Source organism: Pelobates fuscus, chromosome 4 (assembly GCF_036172605.1).
Source record: "Pelobates fuscus isolate aPelFus1 chromosome 4, aPelFus1.pri, whole genome shotgun sequence".
NCBI lineage: Eukaryota > Metazoa > Chordata > Amphibia > Anura > Pelobatidae > Pelobates > Pelobates fuscus.
In genome coordinates this window covers 14,477,812-14,491,272 of record NC_086320.1, presented here as the reverse complement: position 1 = coordinate 14,491,272, position 13,461 = coordinate 14,477,812, and the positions used below count along the sequence as shown (strand labels likewise).

The following is a 13,461-nucleotide window of genomic DNA, read 5'->3' as shown; positions in this document are numbered from 1 at the left end:
CTTAGCGGGCGCGGACCGAGGCTTACAGGGTCTGCCTCCCACCAGATCAAAGTGTGGTTACATTCACCCACTGCCAAAATAAGAAAATAACATAAAGCACACATAAAAAGAAATACACTCAATATATATACATAAAAACAAATATTAGAGCTGGGGGACAGACCAAAAGACCATATCTTGAAAGTTGTGGGCATTGCTAATCACTCTGGGGAGCACACTATTGTGAAACATCCAAATAAATACCCGAGTGTGAACTGTCACACTACACTATAAAAATGTCTATGAAAAAACCTGAAAGAATAAAGGCAAAATGAGCCTACTTCTATCTACTGTAGTCCTGCTAGTCACTTTGATAGTAAAATCGTGATAAGACCAGCTGACAAGGGGGGAGGCATAGTTGTATTGGACTATGCGGATTATCGAGAAGAGATCCTCAACCAACTGTGTTACCAGCAAACGTACCTTCAGATCCCCAAGGACCCCACGACGCAATTGCAAAGTCATTTGGATAGGATACTCAAGAGAGGCCTTGAAGCTGACTATCTAACTTATGAATTATATGAATTTCTGACACCGTCAAATCCCAGGACACCCATCCTGTATACTCTACCGAAAGTGCATAAAAACGTTGAAAAACCTCCCGGTCGGCCCATTGTGTCAGCTAAAGAGGGAATCCTGGAACCAATAGCCCAATGGCTTGATTTTCTTATGAAGGAGACAGTGGCTAATCTCTCGACATGCCTGAAAGACACACCATCTTTCCTACGATTAATTTCTGCAGTGGAATTACCTCCTGAACCAGTTATGCTCTTGACTTGTGACATCAACAGCCTATATACTGTCATCCCCCACCCTGACGGTATAGCAGCTACTAGACAAGTACTGGCAGAATCTTCACATTACCAAGGTCCACCCATCGAATTTGTAATGGAACTACTAGAAGCAGTGTTAACATGCAACTATATTTTCGCTTTGAGAACAACTGGTATCACCAGGTGGCGGGTACCTCGATGGGGGCAGCCATGGCACCCATGTATGCCAACTGCTATATGTATAAATTTGAGATGCAACATATTCTGGAACCATTCAAGACTAAGATTTTATTGTATGCACGGTTCATTGATGACCTGTTCTTCATAGTGAGAGGTGACCCTGACACTGTTTCTGACATGGTAGCCACAATCAATACGGCGAGCCCCAATATCGAACTGACCATGACAGCCAGTAGGACCACTGTCGACTTCCTTGACGTGAGAGTGGGTATTGAAAACAGTAGAATTATATACACTTTGTTCATCAAACCCACCGACCGCAATACACTCTTACATGCTGATAGCTTCCATCCAAGCCATCTGAAAGCTTCCTTACCATATTCTCAGTTCCTGAGGGTTTTCAGGAACAATTCGGCCCCTGTTAAAGCGCAGGAACAAATCAACACCATGAGGGACAAGTTCCTTGAACGGGGCTATAAGAAAGCAACCCTGAATAAAGCCCTACTGAAATGCCAGCAGCAGAAGGCGAGTTCTAACAACACAATTCAACGTTTGGTGTTCCCAACAATTTACAACACAGCCTCCTTAGCATTAAGAAGAGCTGTCAACATGAACTGGCAAATACTTAGCAATGACACCACTCTTCCCAAGGAATTTGCTTTTCCACCAATGATGAGCTACATGAGAAACAAGAGTTTGAGAGACTTACTTGTGAAGACAGATCCTTGTCACTGCTACGACACCAAAACAACTATTAGTAACCATGGGTGCTACCGATGTCTGGGATGTGTTACCTGTGGACATATGGTCCCAGGGCGCACGTTCTCACATCCCCACACTGGTAAACAGTACACTATTAAACATTGCTTGACCTGTACTAGTGATTTCGTCATTTACAAACTGTCATGTTCCTGCGGCCTAGTTTACATAGGCAAAACCGATCTACCTTTAAGGGAACGGATTCGAAACCATCGCTTGAATATTCGAGTTGCATATCGTGATGGGGTTTCGGAATTTCCCGTTGCTAGACATTTTTTGGAATTAGGACATACCCTCCTGTCACTCAAATTAATGGCGATTGATCACATTCCATTACCGAGGAGAGGGGGAGACCGGAAGAAAATGCTCCTAGAGAGAGAAATCCACTGGATCAGAACTCTGGATACGATTGCACCAAAGGGACTTAATGAGAAATATTCTCTAGCAGTATTTTTATAATTGATACTCTTTGGTTCAGGCTACGTTACAATGAATCCAGAATATACCTGAATTAACTCATGAGCCCACCCTGGGGGAAAGGCTATGAGTCTTCAGAGTACGGAGGAGTAATTATAGCCCTACCTGTCCGGTATTTACAGTCATACATTGATCCTATTTTTAACTAGTGACCCACTCTCCTCCTGATCAGGTGTAATTAAGGTGACCAGCGTCTATCCTTGGCTATCTATATGTGCTACAATAAAATTCCCTTCATGTTAGGTGGTCGAATGAGGACCAATTTGGAATTTATCAACCCCAGAGTGATTAGCAATGCCCACAACTTTCAAGATATGGTCTTTTGGTCTGTCCCCCAGCTCTAATATTAGTTTTTATGTATATATATTGAGTGTATTTCTTTTTATGTGTGCTTTATGTTATTTTCTTATTTTGGCAGTGGGTGAATGTAACCACACTTTGATCTGGTGGGAGGCAGACCCTGTAAGCCTCGGTCCACGCCCGCTAAGGTAGGGTAGCGTCTGGTTGCCATGGAGACGCCCCTCGTAGTGCCGGGCACTGGATGGACGCAATGCGATGCGTGATGATGTCATCCACACGCGACCGGCATTTTCGGCGCGGCAATTGACCGGACGGCTTGTGGAGGCTTGCACCCAGCCAGGTGTGGTAAGTACACTGTTTGATTAGTGTTTATTGGTGTGGTATATATGTATAATCTTGTTACTTGCTAACCTTGTCCTGATGAAAGTCTGATTGGTCAGACTGAAACGTTGATTTTTTAACTTGGAGCATTAAAAGTTAATTTTTATTTGAAGATTGAGTCCGTGGAGTGCTATCTACCTTTTTCTTTATATCTTCGCCAGACAAGCATCCGGCACTAAACATTGTCTACAGTGAGTGCAACACTACTTGTATTTTATTTTATATATATATATATATGTGGCAAACCTAGCCACTTGGGACTGCCTAAGATAGAATGGTTGTGCCTATTTTCTGTTGTGTACTGCGCTCCGGTATAGTGTGGCGTCTCCGGCTATGTTTAATTTATGCTGTACTGTGTATGTCTGTTCGCATCCTCCCCATTCATTAGCATTGCTATTAAAACTGACTAAGTTGTATATTTTGAAGTAGAAAGGTAACGGTTTATGTCCTCGTGGTTTTCATTACTGTATGTTACAGCAGGGGCTGATGGGAGGAGGACCTGGAAACGGTAGTCTCCCTCCAGTCCCCTCAACCAAAACCCCTGCTGCCCATCTTTGGAAACCCCTGTTAAGTGACCTGCTATAAATATCCGTTTTTTTAATAAAGTGACAGTTGAGTGACCTGCTTTAAATATCAGTCTTTTTGAATAAAGTGTCAGTTGACTCTCAGACTGTGTTCCGTCTGGTTCTTGGGAGGATTTGGGAATATTGCCTGCTTCCAGCTTTGTACTTGGATTATTGTGTTCTACCAGCGGAGATCCTGGGATTATAATATTGCAGCTCCGCAACAATTGGTGGCAAGCGGCGGGATCCAACCGTACAGCAGGAAAAACGCTGTTTATACAATTGGAATTGACATACTGGAAAGCAGAAGGCAATTGATACAGATGCAGAAGTGAATGGGGACGGACTACACCATATTGAAACGGCAAACGTTAAAGGAGCTGTTGGAAGCCAGGGGTAAGATAGCCAGCAATTAGCCTAAAGCAAGACTTATTGCCGAGCTAATGGAAGGAGACCGAGCTCGTAGAGCTACACCCCCCAGCAAACTTGGAGGAGACCCCATTTGAACGAGAAATGAGGACAAGATTGGCATTTTGGCCCGCTCCAGTATCTCCAGAAATTATGACCATAATTTCGGCGGATGCACAGGAGTACGTGATGGCGCAAAGGAATCAAGCCTTCTCACCTCAAGCAGAAACCGCTGCTGTTTCAACTGTGGGCCAGGGAAGGCCAAAAATACCACATCATGCATTTAAAACTTTTTGCGAGGATAAAGACGAAATAGATGGATTCTTGCAAGATTTTGAAAGATTGTGTGACTTGCATGATGTAGAGCAAGCTATGTGGGTACCCTTGTTGGCAGGCAAACTGTCTGGGCGTGCAGCAGACGCCTACCGGGCTGTACCCAGAGAGGACAGCAAGAATTATGACAAGGTAAAGCAGGCGCTATTAGAAAGGTATGCCATTACCCCAGAGGCATACCGGCGCAAGTTCCGAGAATTGAAAAAAGGGGACAAAGACTCACATGCGGAGTGGGCACACAAGCTTGACCAAGCCTCACAAGGCTGGATACAAGCCAGCAGAGCTACCACCATGGAGGAGTTACGCCAGATGTTGCTACTGGAGCAGTTTTGTAATGGCCTGGCGCCAGAGGCTCAAGAATGGGTGAATGACCGAAATCCTCACACCCTAACCGAAGCGGCACGATTGGCCGACCAACATTATGATGCTAGGAGGCATCATAAAAATAATAACCGAGGGTATGCAAAACCCAACCCGCAACCGTTTCCAGTTATTGCTCCTGCCCTAGCGACAGCACCATCCAGACCAGCACTTGTGGGACAACCTCCCCACTCCCGTTATAATGGCAGGGCCAACATCCAGTGCCATGCCTGTAAGCAATGGGGGCACATGGCCCGGGAGTGCACCCAAAACCGGAGCCGCCAGAGCTGGAATCAGCTCCGGCAGAATATGGCCCCGCGGGCAGCTGCCCATTATTATCATACAGAGCCAACTTTGCCAGGAGTGCCGCTTGAGTCGGCTGATGAACCCCTGGGCATTTTGCACGATGTAATGTCCATCCATGCTACTGACAACCGACAACCACATCGCCAGACCGTGACTCTGGAAGGGAAAGAGGTACAGGGGCTACGTGATTCCGGCGCTACCTTAACTTTGGTTGCCCCGCATTTGGTGTCAGGATCAGCACATACCGGGGGATCGGTAGCAGTCCGGGTAGCAGGGGGTGCCATGTACCGGCTACCAACTGCCAAGGTACATCTGAATTGGGGTGCGGGGGAAGGTATGGTGGAGGTGGGGCTGATGCACAAGTTACCAGCTGATGTTGTTTTGGGGAATGACCTGGGGCAAATGACTTCCACTTTTGTGCCCCAAAGTCCTCGCCATGAGGCATATCCAGTGACCACCCGTCAGCAGGCTCGCACCACGGCTTCATCTTCCACACACTCTGAGGCTCAGGTAAGAGACAATGTACCCCGTGTAACCCGTGTTTCCTGGGATACCCCGACTGACTTTGAGGCAGAGGTTAAAAACGATCCCACGTTGCAAATATATAAGGATAAGGCGACAGCTGGTCAGACAGGTTTAGAGGGAGAACAGTATGTATGGGAGAAAAATCTGTTGTATCGTGTTGCTGAGCGGGTGGTAGGGGGGTCTGTACATGTGACTAATAAGCAGCTTATAGTGCCCCAGAAATACCGGCAGGAACTGCTTAGAATTGCCCACGATATTCCGCTGTCTGGGCATTTAGGGATGACAAGAACGAGGTACAGATTGACACATGCATTTTTCTGGCCAGGTATATCTAGAGATGTAAGACAGTATTGTCAGACATGTGACATTTGTCAGAGAGTGGGAAAAAGGGGTGACCGCCACAAAGCAAAATTGTGCCCCCTTCCCATTATTGAAGAACCCTTTAGCAGAGTAGCAGTGGATATAGTAGGACCACTGTCCAAGCCTAGCCCTTCCGGCAAGCGGTATATTCTGACCATTGTAGATTATGCCACCCGGTACCCGGAGGCTATAGCCCTTTCCAATATACAAGCAGAAACGGTAGCCGAAGCTATGATGAAGATATTTTCCAGGATGGGATTTCCCCAAGAGATAATTTCGGATAGGGGGACCCAATTTACAGCCGAAGTGACCCACCAGCTATGGAAGTTATGTGGCATTAAGCCAATTGTAAATTCTGCCTATCACCCGCAGTCCAATGGGTTATGTGAGCGCTTTAACGGTACCTTGAAGCAGATGCTCAGGACATTTGGGGAGTCCCATAAGGACTGGGAGAGGTTTTTACCCCATCTGCTTTTTGCGTACCGAGAAGTGCCACAGGAATCTACCGGCTTCTCTCCATTTGAGTTATTGTTTGGGAGAAGGGTGAGAGGACCCCTAGACTTAATTAGAGAGCATTGGGAGGGGGGGAGCAGTGCAGATGGAGTCCCCATTGTGCCATACGTGCTGGAGTTTCGGGACCGCTTGGAGGCTCTGACCCAAACCGTACGGGAGAACCTCCGGGCGGCTCAGCGGCGACAGCGCCGGTGGTACGATAGGGGAGCCAGAGACCGTAGCTTTCAGGTGGGACAGAAAGTTCTAATTTTGAAACCTGTCCGCACAGACAAGCTACAGGCCACCTGGCAGGGCCCATACCAAGTGGTAGAACAGAGATGTGACACCACTTATGTGATCGGCCCGTGCTCTGGGGTAGGGAAACGACGCATGCTCCATGTGAACATGCTCAAACCCTATCACCAGAGAATAGAGGAGGTAGCAGCCATCTGTGCCCCAGCCACTGAGGATTATGAGAATCTGCCCTTACCAGACATGTTAGAAAAGGAAGATTCTGCAGAAAACGCTACAGGTGTGCAGCTGGGGGAGCGGCTACGTCCCCAGGAGCGTGCCCAGGTACAGGAGTTGATTGCGGCAAAAGGTGCTACCTTCTCCAATTTACCAGGGTACACTCTGTTAGCTACCCACCGAGTAGAGACCCCAGGACAGCTCCCTATGAGACAAACTCCGTATCGTATCCCTGAAGCAGTAAGGGAGCACATGAGGAAAGAAATTGAGGAAATGTTGCAGTTAGGGGTTATCGAACATTCAGATAGCCCCTGGGCATCACCGGTAGTGCTAGTACCCAAGAAGGATGGCACCACACGGTTTTGTGTAGACTACCGGAGGCTCAATGACAAAACAGTGTCTGACGCCTACCCGATGCCCCGTATAGACGAGCTGCTAGATAGGATGGCAAGAGGCCAGTATCTCACTACCATTGATCTGTGTAAGGGATACTGGCAGATTCCACTAGCCAAGGAGGCCATCCCCAAGTCGGCGTTTGTCACCCCGTTTGGCCTGTATCAATTTCGGGTCATGCCTTTCGGGATGAAAAACGCTCCGGCTACCTTTCAGAGGATGGTAGATCGGCTACTGGACGGGTTCCAAGAGTACGCCTGTGCGTACTTAGATGATATAGCCATTTATAGCCAGACCTGGTCAGATCATTTGAAACATATTAGTGTGGTCATTGACCGTATTGGAGAGGCAGGGCTGACACTAAAACCTAGCAAGTGTCACATAGGGATGGCAGAGGTGCAGTACCTGGGACACAGGGTAGGATGCGGACAGCAGAGGCCCGAACCGGCCAAGATAGAGGCAGTAGCTAAGTGGCCTACCCCCAGGACAAAGACACAAGTATTGGCATTCCTTGGTACCGCTGGTTACTACAGAAAATTTGTGCCCAATTACAGCGCCCTGGCCAAACCCCTGACAGACTTGACCAAGAAAAACTTGCCACGACAGGTCAACTGGGCCCCAGAGTGTGAACAGGCATTCCATGAACTAAAAACTGCATTAACTAAGGCTCCTGTGTTAACTGCCCCTGATCCAACTAAACGATTTCTTGTTCACACAGACGCTTCCATGTTTGGATTGGGGGCAGTACTGAGCCAAGTGGGAGCTGATGGCGGAGAACATCCCGTAGCTTACTTAAGCAGAAAATTACTACCAAGGGAAGTAAGCTACGCCGCCATCGAGAAGGAATGCCTGGCCGTGGTGTGGGCCCTCAAAAAGTTACAACCTTATTTGTATGGACAACCATTCTCCTTGCTCACAGATCACAACCCGTTGGTGTGGCTACACAGGGTGTCAGGAGACAATGCCCGGCTGTTGCGCTGGAGTTTGGCGCTGCAGCCGTTTGATTTCACGATCCATTATCGCCCTGGAAAACAGAATGGTAACGCCGATGGGTTGTCCAGACAGACAGAACTTGAGAAATGATCTGTGAGCACTCCCCCGGACATCCCCAAGCCGATCCGTTGGGATCAGACTGTGTATGCCGGCTTGGTTCTGGGGGAGCATTGTGGCAAACCTAGCCACTTGGGACTGCCTAAGATAGAATGGTTGTGCCTATTTTCTGTTGTGTACTGCGCTCCGGTATAGTGTGGCGTCTCCGGCTATGTTTAATTTATGCTGTACTGTGTATGTCTGTTCGAATCCTCCCCATTCGTTAGCATTGCTATTAAAACTGACTAAGTTGTATATTTTGAAGTAGAAAGGTAACGGTTTATGTCCTCGTGGTTTTCATTACTGTATGTTACAGCAGGGGCTGATGGGAGGAGGACCTGGAAACGGTAGTCTCCCTCCAGTCCCCTCAACCAAAACCCCTGCTGCCCATCTTTGGAAACCCCTGTTAAGTGACCTGCTATAAATATCCGTTTTTTTAATAAAGTGACAGTTGAGTGACCTGCTTTAAATATCAGTCTTTTTTAATAAAGTGACAGTTGACTCTCAGACTGTGTTTCGTCTGGTTCTTGGGAGGATTTGGGAATATTGCCTGCTTCCAGCTTTGTACTTGGATTATTGTGTTCTACCAGCGGAGATCCTGGGATTATAATATTGCAGCTCCGCAACAATATATATATATATATATATATATATATATATAATTTTGTTTTCAGTGTATTTTGATATCTATATATTAACTTCAAAATACAGTTAGAACTGAATAACACATGTATAAATAATTTTTATTTAATTTATTATTAATTTATTATTTTTTATTTTATTTTTTACTTATTTATGTATGTGACAAACTCCCCTTTTCAAGTGAGTTTGCCATGGGTTCTTGGAGGGGACTACTTGCCAGCCTTTTATCCTGTGACTATGGCCCCTGCAACAGAACTGGTTAATATACTTTAAACAGGCTCTGTTCGTGCAATTGGGACTATATGGTTCGTTTACCGAACAACCGCATTAACATGGACCACCCTGGAGCTTGTTAACACCTATTAACAACTTGGAACGTTTCTCAATGTTCTAATTGTTCGTCTGGGTGGCCGTGATTCCTATGAACAACCATAGGGAACAAGCTCCCTGTTTTGGGCATGAAACCATGCGTGCGGTCGGTCAGAAGAGACTTCCAGGAATTCCCTGAACCCCTCTTCTGATCTGGGTGATTTGTGGTTATGTTGTTCACCCAGATCAGGGCTATCAGGGGATTTGACTTTTATGGGGATATGTTGGATTTTGAAGTACTTGTTGGACTTTATAAAAATATGTGTTTTTTCTGTCTTGGGATAATTAGTTTATTGTATTATCTACCTTAATTGTATCACAGGCAGAGGGGAGGTATAATGTATGTGGGAGTGTCGTTCATTTTTACACTGTTTTTATTGGTTTGCATGTTTTGTGTCCTGTGCCCAACAAGGTTCACCTGGGCGTCAACCTTGTTGGGAAACTTGTATAAAAGGCAGTGTGCCTCCATTAAACTCAGATTCCTGCTTATACTCCAAAACTGTGTGTCGTCCATTTATTGGAGGGAAAGGAGATTTGCTCCTGTGTCTGCTGTCCCAGCTTGCAGGAGATTCAACGGGGAAAGTCTTTGTAAGGACTAGAGCTAATTCCCCATTTGGTTCCAGAGTTCCCAGGACTGAATGTCGTCCAGCGCCTGGAGGTGTCAGAGCTAATTTCCCCTTCGACTCCAGGAGGGAGGTGGCGGTAACAGGGCCCGAGTCAAGCTATGGCGAGGTAGGAAGTTTCAGCTAGGAAGTGGTCCTTTGGCGGAGGTACTCAGTCGGGGTGCCAGGTGATCCGTTACAATGTATTAATTTTATATTAATATATAAAATTATAAATATATATATATTTATATATATAATTAATATCATTCTAAGTGTATTTTAATATTAATATATAATTAAATATTAATATTAAAATAAACTTAGAGGCATAGTATATGTGTATATATACATATATGATCTAAGTATATAATTTTACTGTTTAAAAAAACTTTATTACAGGCACTGGGTGGACTGCCTGTCATTCCAGGCAGGCCTCCTGCAGGCACTGCTGTGGATGGCTATTCAGTCCATGCAATCATGACATCATCGCGATCACATGGCCTGGAAGGGCCGATCAGGGGGACACCTTGGGATGCCAGGTAAGTCCCCCCATCACGATCGCCGGCGGGGGATCGCCAGCGATCAGGTAAGTGGGAAGGATGGCGTGGACGTACTATGCCGACCCGCCAGCATTTAGGACCGGGTCCCCAAGGAAGGCATAGTACACCCGCCATCCTTAAGGCATTAACCAACAGATAGCTACCAAACTGTTATTAAACTGCAAATCCTATGCAATATGCAAATAACGTTGATGGAAACAGATTCCTGACTGTTTAATGTCTTCAAACGGATCAGTTATTATGGAAATTCATGGTCTACTCTTGCTGTTACCATTTGGGCCTTTTTTGTGTACCCTATTAAGAGTTAATACATTTTGTTTCCTCTTGTCTAAAAGCAGCATGGTGATTTGTTGGTGTAGAATTAATCAAAGGTTTGAATTGAAGTTGACAATTGAGCTTACACTTTAATGTACCAAATGCCTGTTATTTCAGTGTGCATAGCAGTTTGTGCTAGTTTGCATGTAACTCTAAGATGTCTTTTTTGGCCGTGAAAACTTTTTTTCATGGCACGTACCCTCTGTTCTCTTTCATTGCTTTTGTTTCTGTGCCATTTTAAGGTGAAAACCCACAATTCCACATTTGAAAATTCCGTCACTTCCTGCTGTATCAATGAATTACTGCAAATCCTTATTGAAGTGGAAATTATCCTGCAACATAAATCTACCATAATAACGCAACACAACACATCTCCAAAATGTTAGGACTTTCCTATCTTTCAACCTACATATTTCAATGCCATTGTCACCCTGGGAATATGCACAATCCTTTTAGCAAAAGTCAGAAGCCCCATCAAACACTAAAATCGCTTAAAGCGTTACTTCAACCCTTTTCTCAATATTTTTTTTAATTAAGAATGTCCTATTGCACATTAGTAATTTGGTCTTCTCCCTCCACAAAAAACCTTAAATAAGTTGAAACTTATTTGGAATCCCAGTGAGGTTCTCCTCAATGCCTTTTACACTTTTCTGATGTCACTACTTTCCTCTCTGAGGTCAAATCAAATGTGTCTTACAGAGAAGAATCTGTTTGGACTATTCTCAACTGCTCAAAAAAAAAAGAAAAAAGTTTTTTTTCAAACTTCAAAATAAAAACCTGTAATGGTACTCGCCATTAGTAGGCACTTATAAAGATAAAAAAATTGCCTTGCATGTGAGAACATAAATTAAAACTCTTGGGGTGGATGGTAGCAACCAACAGATGGGTTGACACAAGGAGTGTCTTCTTGGTCCCACCGATTCTTCATCAGGCGGACACCCTATCCTCATTAGGGAAACATGGCACTGCGCAGACACACTCAGAGAAACAGTCCAACGTTATAAATAAATATATGTAGATTGTCAAGACTACTTAAAATAAAACAATAAAAATTAAATAAAATTAAAAAAAAAGGTAAATTTACCTTTAATCCATGACTGTCCCAGTTACGGTGCCCCTGCAACTGCTCCTCTTACAGTGAGATTATTAGAATTGATAGTCATGAGTCAATCCAATGCTTCTTGTAAAAAAGACTTAGGGCTCTATGGCGCATGCCTTTGCCACACTGACAATCAGATAAATTAAATCCAGTGCTTCTCTATGAGAAGCATTCACAGTGTACGGCAATAATTGAGTCTTCGATGAGGAAGTGCCTTTAGTGGCTGGCTGATAAATGTAAACATTGCTATTTCTTACAAACAACATTGTTTACATTTGTGAGACTGCCAAAGACATCATCTTTAAGATGTAGTGAGTGTGGTGTTTAGAGACTCTTTAAGCAGTAGCGGATGCTGTAAATGTGTCTGAGCTCATACAATGAAGTGTGGATGTAATCAAGATATGCTGGAAAGTGAATTTCACATTTTAGGCTAAAGAGATTTTTTCCAGTTTAGCTAATTTGTTCTTCATTTTTAAATCCACATAGTGAATTGAAGTGCAGCAAAGAAATCTGTGCAGAGCTGGCAAACATACGAAATTAAAATATTTTAGCGCTCAGCATATGATATTTCTTTACAACGTCTTCTTCATCACATATACAAGTAAGAACAAACTTATAACATATATGTTGGGGAAAATATTATGATTATATATCTGATTAATTTGTGCTTGATTAAGTCTGTGTGTATGGGAGATCAGGAAATATCTTCAAAGGGAGTTTCTGTTTAGATAGTTGGAAAGATACAGCACCTGAAAGGCACAGTTACATCCTTGGGAATGTTTATCACATTTACATATAAACTAGTCTTCAATAGTGATGTCGCGAACACGAAATTTTCGTTTCGCGAACAGCGAACGGGAACTTCCGCAAACGTTCGCGAACCGGCGAACTGGACGAACCGCCATTGACTTCAATGGGCAGGCGGATTTTAAAACCCACAGGGACTCTTTCTGCCCACAAAAGTGATGGAAAAGTTGTTTCAAGGGGACTAACACCTGGACTGTGGCATGCCAGAGGGGGATCCATGGCAAAACTCCCATGGAAAATTACACAGTTGATGCAGAGTCTGGTTTTAATCAATAAAGGGCATAAATCAACTAACATTCCTAAATCACAATGGATATGGATTGACACCTGACCTATGACATATTGACACCTTGACATATGGATTGACACCTGTCCTCAGAGACCCTGATACACACTGACACAGAGCAGAATAGGGACTATTCCCCCTACATAGGGTCACTTGGCAGATATGGGTTGACACCTATCCTAAGGATCTCTGATACACACTGACACAGAGCAGAATAGGGACTGTTCCCTCTACATAGGGTCACTTGGCAGATATGGATTGACACCTATCCTAAGGATCCCTGATACACACTGACACAGAGCAGAATAGGGACTGTTCCTCCTACATAGGGTCACTTGGCAGATATGGATTGACACCTATCCTAAGGATCCCTGATAAACACTGACACAGAGCAGAATAGAGACTGTTCCCCCTACATAGGGTCACTTGGCAGATATGCATTGACACCTGTCCTCGGAGACCATGATACACACTGACACAGAGCAGAATAGAGACTGTTCCCCCTACATAGGGTCACTTGGCAGATATTGATTGACACCTGTCCTCAGAGACCATGATACACACTGACACAG

At 44.7% G+C, this 13,461-nt stretch overlaps 1 long non-coding RNA gene across 1 annotated transcript; it reads right to left on the bottom strand.

Moving 5' to 3' along the window:
• Positions 1-8,414: 8,414 nt before the first annotated feature.
• Positions 8,415-8,697, bottom strand: LOC134607703 (uncharacterized). The gene is made up of 2 exons (XR_010090683.1): positions 8,667-8,697; positions 8,415-8,621 (listed from the first exon to the last, which is right to left on the bottom strand). It is a non-coding gene; the product is annotated as an uncharacterized LOC134607703 (long non-coding RNA).
• Between the last annotated feature and the right edge of the window lie 4,764 nt (positions 8,698-13,461).